This window comes from Hippopotamus amphibius, chromosome 8 (genome assembly GCF_030028045.1).
Source record: "Hippopotamus amphibius kiboko isolate mHipAmp2 chromosome 8, mHipAmp2.hap2, whole genome shotgun sequence".
NCBI classification, from domain to species: domain Eukaryota; kingdom Metazoa; phylum Chordata; class Mammalia; order Artiodactyla; family Hippopotamidae; genus Hippopotamus; species Hippopotamus amphibius.
Window position 1 is genome coordinate 19,476,804 of NC_080193.1, and position 8,660 is coordinate 19,485,463.

An 8,660-nucleotide genomic window follows, 5' to 3' on the forward strand; every position below is an offset into this window, starting at 1 on the left:
AGGACCTCTGGTAGTTTCCTCAGAGAAGGGCTGGCAGGACTCAGGATCTTCTTGCCCCCAGGCCACCCAGAAGATTCCCCATTTTCAAGTTCTCAGCAAAGATCAGGTAAACTTTACCTAGGAGAGGAAACTGCCAACCTGGCAGTTCCATAAATGCCAGGTCAACGGTTTCAGTGGAAGCAAGACATAACCTGACCACCAGGTGGCAGCAGAGACTGCCCCTGGAAGCCCCCAGAGAGCCCAGAGCTGGGAAGAGAAAGGCCGACTTCAGGTTTCGGTGGAAAGCCCTATCCTATCACCCTGCCAGAGGGCATCTGCTGGGTCCAGCACCGTTAAACAAATTTACAGCAATTCATTCATTCCTTTTTTGCAGCACAAGTTTATTGGGAGGCAATTGTGTTTCAGCCTTTGAGGAACTCAGTCCTGGGGGAAGCAGTCTAAAGGAGTCTGTGAGATGTGAACAATTTAGACACCAGAGCCCCTGTGGGGTTCAGAGAGGGTTGAGAGCTGGGCAGTACATGAACTAAGCTTGGCAGTGCTAGCGGGAAAGGCCAGCGGAAGTAGAATGGGTACCCACCCTAAGTAAAAGGCATGGTGGCTAGAAAATCCCATCAGCTCTGGCAGTAGCTGGGGCTTGGGGAGGGAGGCCAGACACGGTTGTCAGGGTAACCAGGGTTAGATCATGGAGGCCTGGCTGCCAGGCTCAAGATGGGTGTCACGCAGAGGCTCTGAACAGGAGAGGAGCCCATCCAAAACTCTCTCCAGTGAGCACGAGGGAGCTGTGATTGGCTGGTGAGGCCAGGGCTGGGGCCATCTCTGCAGAGTGGCAGCCTGGGGCTGGCAGAGTGGAGGGGAGGGAGGCCATCACTCTGGGAGGAGGAGGATGGAAGAGGGCTTTGAGGGAGGGGAGGACCACCTACCTTTGTGCCAGGCACTGGCCTGACCTCACATCAGGAATCTTGAAGTTCAGGGAGTGAGTGGGAGCATAAGACTGCCTCATCTGGGAGGGGACTTGGGAGAATTCACTTAGAAGGGTCACCACACTCTTCTAAGCAAACTGTAGACACAGCTCCAGCCTGCGGGGGAAGGGCACCTGACTCTTCAAAATCCACAGACCTCAGTTTCCACCTTTTCTAGAAAATGGATTTTAACTTAGAACAAATGACTTACACAAAACCAAGAGAGGGAGAAAAAGTGGGTCTTCCCAGCCCAGTCCAGGTCCTGGCAGGATAGCTGACACTGGCCCCAGCCTGCCCACCCACCCCTGCCTGGCCAAGAGGCTGGCAGAGCCCCAGCCCCACCCAGCCTGGAGCGCGTCTGATTTGGACCTGGCTCTAGTGGTAGTGTAGGGGCTGGATCTGTAGCTAAAAATACCCAGCAGCAAGGCCAGCTGCTCCCAGCTTCCTCAGAGGCGCTGGGCCAGGGCAGGCCAGCTGAGGCACTAGGAACACCCACAGGCCCGGGGAGTCCTACTCCCTTACCTGTGAGATGTTCCAAGGACCCATGCCTTTCTTCTATTCACCAGGAATTCCTGGAGAGATTTAGGAGGGTAAGAAAAAATTCTTTAAACTAGTTCTTGCCACAGAGCTGTTGAGACACAGAAGCCTAGGGGAGCTGGCAGGTGGCATTTGTGGGGGTGAACTGATTTGTGTTTACATCTAGGCCTGGGCTCTAGTGAGGTCAAGTGAGGCCAACTGATCCCAGAAGAGTAGGGCCAGATCCACTTCTGTCTCGTCAGGGCAAGGCCTGGCCAGCACAGGTGAGAATGGGGAAGTTAACGACAGTGCTAGTGGTTTCTACTTCTCTGATGCCTCAAAACACTCTGGGAGGTGACCACATACCTGAGGGGTCACCTGCCCCATGTGAGACAGAAGTAACTGAGCCATCCTCTGAGGTCCCAGAGATGGGAAGTGCCCAGCACGGCCTGGGGGATCAAGGCTGTCTATCTCTGTCCCAGGACTCTCTCCAGGCCAACATTTGGTGATGGGGTCGGGGGAGTCACTGCTGGAGTACAAAAAGCTGCCTTCACAAAGTCAGAAACAGCTCAAAAGGTTATCTGCCAACTTCCTTCTCCTGGTGCACAGGGGGAGACCACGACTCCTGGAGGGGTGGGAATCTGTCGAGGTCACTGGCCAGATGGAGACAGCACTGGACCCAGGCGGCCTCTGAGATGGCGGGGTGCCCATCTCCACAGTCCAGGCAGAGGCTCAGCCTCCACCCAGGGGGTCCAAAAGGTCATATTCCACGCTGCGGCTCCCGGCCGATGGGCCGGAAGGGGCGGAGCCCTGGCATCCAGTAGTAAGGCAGGTCAGGCCACCTCCTGGCCGCCCTTCCGCTGGCGTGGCCCTCTCCAGGCAGGCTCCACCGGCTGGGCGCCAGGAGCAGCCCCGCCCCGAGCTCGCTGGGTGACCGGTGGGCGGAGCCACCCTCTCAGTGGAGGAACCACAGTCTGAGCACTGATAGGCTGCCCCGCCCCTCCTTTCACCTAGGAGGTGACACCAGCATGGGGGACAAAGAAATTAGAAAGAGGGTGTGAAAAAAGAAAAGCAGGGAGGGGGTACGATCCTTCCAGGTCATCAGGACACCTCTCCCTTCTGAGAATCGCACCCAGACCACAGTGGAGCACCTCACTGTTTCCTAATCAGTCCAGGACGGGAGTGGAGGAACTGGCTGTAGCCCTCCAGGCCGCTGCTGGGAGGAAAGGTTTAAATCAATTATTCAACTATCCAAAGCCCCGGGAAGCTAAAGACCCCTGCCCCGTGGAGCCCCAAGGACGGTATCAGAAGGGATGCAGGATGCCCTCAGGCAGCAGAAAGGTCTGAGGATCTGGAGGTGGTTGAATGAACTCATCGATGGCAAAGTTGAATTTAAACCTTGGGAGTGGGGCAAGTGTGGTAAGAGGAAAGAGGCTCGTAAGATATTAATAACGTGAACCTCATCAACTTTTACAAAGTGCTCACCCTGGGAGGGGGAGGAGTGTGGTGCCAGGTTTGGTCAGCTGCACCCCCTTTCCCCCCAGCAAAGGACAGCATGGACCAAATCCAGCCTCTCTGGGACTAGAGACCCTCATGGGGCCAAGGCATGGCTGCCAGAAGGAGCTAAGAGCACCATACTGGTTACTTTCAACCAGACAGTTTTTCCAGTTCCCGGGCAGTGATGCCAGCAGACAGCTGGCACGGGCGGGAGCCCAAAATAACCCAGACAGCTGGGGCGAGGGGGTGCCATGGACACAGGCGCTGGGCTGGAAGTCAAGACACCTGGAACCTCATCCTGACTGCCGGTGGTGGCCTCCTGACCTTCGGTGAGCCACTTCTAATCTCTGGGTGGGGGAACCCCCAAACCATGACCCATCATGGAACAGCCTGTGGACTTGAGGAAAGGCCACCATCCCAACTCACACACTGGAGGAAAAACTGGTGCTGGCTCCCAGCCTGCAAAAGTCAGTCTTCCCCTTTGCCCTGAGGCTTTGCCACGTGCTCCGGGGTGGGCTGGTCGGGGAGGAGCTCGCAGAGAGCCCAGCCCCCACTCCCCGCAGCCACCTCGGAATGGAGGCCAACTAGTGTGAAGCCTGAACGTGAGGCCTGCCCCCTTAATCGCACTTAATCCGCCCTCCACCCTTTACAGCAGGCTTCATTATCAACACTTTACACAGGAGACTCGCCCAAGGTCACCAGCACAGCGGAGTCAAGCCCACAGCTGCCTGACTTAGAGCCTCCCTTGCTTAAGCACCAATACACCCCCAACAAAAACCTATGGGTCAAGCATTATGGCGCCCCCATCCTCAGCTCAGCCCCCACACTGAGGTATGGGATAGAAGTGAGGCAGAGCCAACCAGACCCCAAAGCACCTGGGCCCAAATGGTTCATCAAAGTAATCACAAACTAGAGATCACGTGGGGGAGGGGTCACATCAAGGGCTGCACTATCTCCAGCCGTGGAGCTTCCTGGAGAGAATGAGAGACTGCACGCGGTCAGCCTGCATTAGGAGAGTAAGGAGAGCGCTGCCGTTACTAGGAAGCCAAAGACTCTGCACCAAGAAATGAGGTCGGGGCTTCACGTGCACAAATTTGGGCCCTCACAACAGCCCAGGTATTACCTGGACTAAAGGTTCTCAAAATATGTCTCTGCATGGCAATATCAGCATCACCTGGGAGCTTGTTAGAAATACGAGTTCTCAGGTCCCACTTACTGAATCAGAAACTCAAGGACCGGGCCTCAGGATCAATTCTAGTTAGCCACCCGTATGATATGGGTGCACTCTCAACTTTGACAATCACTGACCCACTTGTGCAGATGGGGAAACAGCTGAAAAACTGTGCTGCTTACGCAAGGTCACAGCAGGTAAAATGACTAGCCGGGTTTGTCCAATTCTAGAAACGGCTTTTTCTTGCGGGGGGGGGGGGGGGGGTGGCGGGGTGGACTGGGTGAGGTGGAATCGTAGGAATTCCCTGGAAGGGGAAGAGTCAAGAAACCTCTTTCTTAAAGGAAGCTGGCCCAGATCTCAGGTCCTTCTGTTCTTCACCTCCCTAGCAGCCAGACATCGGAGGGGAAGAGGCCAGCTCATACAGTCACCCCACACGCCCCCACTGGGGGCCGGAAGGGAGGGCCAGTGCTCGGCTGGTTTCCTGGCAGCCAACTGTGCCTTTCAGAAGAGGCATCCAGGGCCCTCCCCCCACCACAAAACACACAACTGGGAAATACATGCAAGTGCAGCCTCTCCTATGCTGCTAAATACAGCAGAGAATTGCACGCCCCAAACTCCTCACAACAGAAGCTGACAGGCGGGGATGGATGGACCAAGCAGGCCCAGCAGGCAGCCAATTTCACACACAGTCCCACACAGCTGTGGGGGGGGAGGGGCTGCAGAACCAGACCAGCGGGTTTCGGGTGCCCGCCTTCTGGGCTCCAGGCCAAAGCCCCCCAAATCTCCCTTGCAGGCTGGGAAAGGGCTCACACCTACCTTAGTGAGAGGACTGTCAAACTAGGCCTGCTTCTGTCCAAAGGAGGACGGTCCACTCTGGGGGTACCAGGCCCCTTCTCCGGTCGTGAGCCTGAGGGCAAAAATCGGAGGGTTTTTTAGGGTCTCGATGGCCACACACCGGACACAGTCTCCTTGAGGAAAGGGGAGCCTTACAAATGCCGCTCCCCCCTTCCCAGCTGCCAAGGCAGCCCTCACTCTAGAATGAATGGGGGGGGGGGGTGAATGAGTCACGAAGGTTCAGCCCGGGCGCTGAGCAGCAGGAGGCGACTCATCTGCATTTCCAAAGGCCCGCCCCGTCCGCATCCCCTCCCCCGGGAAAGGGCCAGAGACGCGAGGGTTTACCCCAAGCCCTCCGCCTCGGGGGATCCCGAGGAAGGCCCGCTCGGCTTTCCCAGGCCCCAGCCCCCACCCCACTTTCCAGAGCGCCGGGTTGCCGGCTGTGCCTGGATGGCCACCTAGGGACGTCGGGGGCCTGCGTGAGGGCCTCACGCCCAAAGTGGGGACAGAAGGGGCCCACCAGTCCCTCGGGCTCGGCTATCAAAGGGCGGTCGGGAGCCAGACGAGGGCGCCGAGGCTCGGGTGGGCAGCGGGGACGGCCTGGGGTCAGGGCCGGGCCGCAGGGAAGAATTCCGAGGCCTCTGGAGGAGCCGGTCGGGGCCAGGGTGCGGCCTCGAGGCCCAGACCAGCCCCGTGGCCCCTTGCTACTGGCTCCTGCGCCGGAGAGAAGAGGAAAGGCCCCGCGGCCCCGGGCGGGACCAAAGCCTTCTGGTGCCGCAGGGACCCCCGAGTCGGGAGCGGGGTTCGAGAAGGCTGGAGCCCAGGCTCGTCGTCGAGGCCTTCCCGGGCCAGGGGCGTCCCCGCAGGCGGCTGCCTGGAACGCGGGCGGCGGCCTCCCCTCCCCCACCCGCCCGGCCCCGCCGCCTCCTTCCCTCCTCCCGCCTGGCGCGCGGCGGCCGCCACCGCCCGAGCCGCGGGCGGCGCACGAAATGGCGCCCGTCTGGCCGCCTCGCCCAGCGGAGGCGAGCGCGGGAGCCGCGGCGCGCGACGCCCCCAGGCCCGCGGCCCCCGAAACGGCCTCCGCGACCACCCTCCGACCCGGGGCGCTGTGCCAAGCAGGCTCTCGGGGCCCGGCCCGGTCGAGGGGCGGCCGCCTTGCTCCGGGCTCCCAACGACAACCGGGGAAGGAGGCAGGGAGGAAGAGAGTGGCCGCCATTAGCCACCCGCAGCCCGGCCCCGGCTCCAGCCCCGGCCCCGGCCCCAACCCAGCCGGCGGCTCTGCTCTGAACCTGAAAATAAAACTCGTGTTTGGGAGGGAGGAGCGAGCGCGGCCGGGAGCACAGGCAGCGCTCGGGCGGCAGGCGGGAGAGATGCTGCGTCATGGTGCCAACATGGACGCCGGCCTTTTGTCCTTTTTTGCTCAGGAAGCGCAGGCGCGCCCCGGAGCCCCAGAAAAGCCGGTTTCGGAGGGCGAGACCCCCACAATCAAAAGGGAAAGAGGCCCCAGGCCCGGAAGGAAAGGTTTCCTCGGCTTTTGTGCCGCCCCCCCGCCCCCCTTCCCCAAAGCACTTCAATTTCTTCTCCCCACCAAGTCTCAGACCTAGAAAAGCGAGGGGGACGAGCGCAAGCGGCTTCATGGATGCCCGAGGTCGCTGGGGAGACCTTCCCTCGCCTCCGGGGCGAAAGGGTCTGAAGAGCCCTCCTCGTCGTCCCCCCCCCCCCCATCCGGCTGCCAAACATGAAGCTCCAGAAACCTTCTCCCCTCAGCTCCCAAACATTTGCAGCCCTTGGCCTGCTCGAAAAAACATTTCCTCGAAGGGGTAAAAGGCACTTTTTTTTTTTCTTACTTACCCGCTCAGCCCGGTGCCATGGAGTCTGGAAGATCAAGCTGGGCAGAGGTTTTGAAGGTGTTATTGTAAAAAATATCTTTTAGGGGGGTTGTTTAGTTGGGAATATTTGGGGTAGTGGTGGTGTCTTTTTTTTGTTGTTACCTTTTTAAAGTTACACTCTCATGGCATTTTCTGCTCCTTCCACTTCTGCAAACTTTCCAGGGTTGGGTTGGCAAAAGGCGGCTTCGCTGAGGACTGTTTACTGCTCTGGATATAGCAATGGTGTGACCGTCATTAAGAGACAAAAGGCGAAAATACACAGTCAAATCAAACAAAAGGCAAAAGACGCACCGGCCATCCCAACCACCATAGAAAATACCCCCGAGTTAACGATGGTGTTTGGCTCGAACCAGCCAGGACTTGTTTTCCAGTTTTAATCTAGTTTCCTGTGACGGCTTTAGTCTCTTTACACAAAGAGGTCTTCCTTTCCCTCACCCACCCCCCTACCAAGACGAGAAAAACAGAGATGTTTTTCTTCAAATAGATCGATTTTCAAAGAAAGTGTACATGTTACTGGGAAGAAAGCTGACTAGCACTTATTGCTGTAAACATTTTCAAAAGCTTAAAGCTAAAACCCTAGCCTTATAAAAGCAAAAACGTCTAAAAGCATTTTAACTGGCTTATGTTAGACAAGAGCGACAAAGACATACATGCAGATGAAGGTTCAGAAAATTAAGGACATCTCAGCAACATTAACATGAAAACTGCACTGCGTAAGGACAGAATGGACTGGGTACTTACAATGTAAAAGGTTTTTAAAAACTTAAAAGAGTAACAACTGCTTACAATTTTTTGTTGCTGCCATTTCGCTAATCCTAAAACTATACATTTAAAACGTTACCTTGTTAAAAAGAGAGCAGAAGGAGTTAATAAGATGGCCAGGTTTAAGTGTTTAATAGAGGATACTATATATATAAAAATTTATTGTTCAGTCAAGAGAATACAGATTAAGACAGCTCCAAGCTCCCCCCACCCACCCAAGAAAAAAAGAGGAAAAAAATTAAATATGTCATTTACTTAGGTTTTTTGGAATTCAAAATTGTTAACTGCTGACATTAATGGTGTGCTATGACCTAGTTATACAAGACAAAGATGGATTCCAAGTCATAAGGAAAAATCCAGATCTTTTTAAAAAGTCTTCTTCATTCTTCCAATTGTGAGTCCTTTAGCCTGTTGACAAATGTTAAACAGAACACTGAGGCGTCCTGAACTGGATGGTGGAGTCAAAGGAAAAACATTCCCCATTTGCAACAAAGGAAAAACCCACTTGGCCATTTAATTCCATTGCAGAAAAATGGCTCCCCTCATCTGTTGGCCTCTCCTTGGTGTCTGATGAAGGATGTTTTGAGATCAGCGTCTAATAACTCAAGCCCTATAGAAGCCGCGCGCTGATTGGCTGCCGCGCCCTGCCGCCCTGCTCCAGCCAATTACCTACCCACGGCCAAATTACAAACCCCGAAAAGAGCCCCAATATGAAATACACCACCACTAAGCCCCAGCCAGGCGGCTCGCTTGCCTCGGCCGCCCGACAGGAGAGGCAGAGGGGGCTACAAATGCGTCCTCGCGAAGCCCGGGAGCCTCGGAGTTGAACTCACAAAATGGAAGCCGCGCGCTGATTGGCCGCCGCCACTCCCGGACCTTTAATAAAGAAAGGGGAAGGAAAGATAAATGCAAAAAAGGGGGACTCTCTCCTCCGCCGGTGGCTGGAGGAAGGCGGGGAGGGGGGGTGCGGGGAGAGGAGCATGTGTTCACGACAATTACAGGGCGCTCCTCTCCAAAAATAAAAACAGAAAG

General features: G+C 56.3%; 1 long non-coding RNA gene across 1 annotated transcript; it reads right to left on the reverse strand.

The window, feature by feature from the left end:
- Positions 1–6,820: 6,820 nt before the first annotated feature.
- LOC130858266 (uncharacterized) lies at positions 6,821–8,362 on the reverse strand. Its single transcript, XR_009055037.1, has 3 exons — positions 7,884–8,362; positions 6,969–7,073; positions 6,821–6,865 (listed from the first exon to the last, which is right to left on the reverse strand). It is a non-coding gene; the product is annotated as an uncharacterized LOC130858266 (long non-coding RNA).
- Between the last annotated feature and the right edge of the window lie 298 nt (positions 8,363–8,660).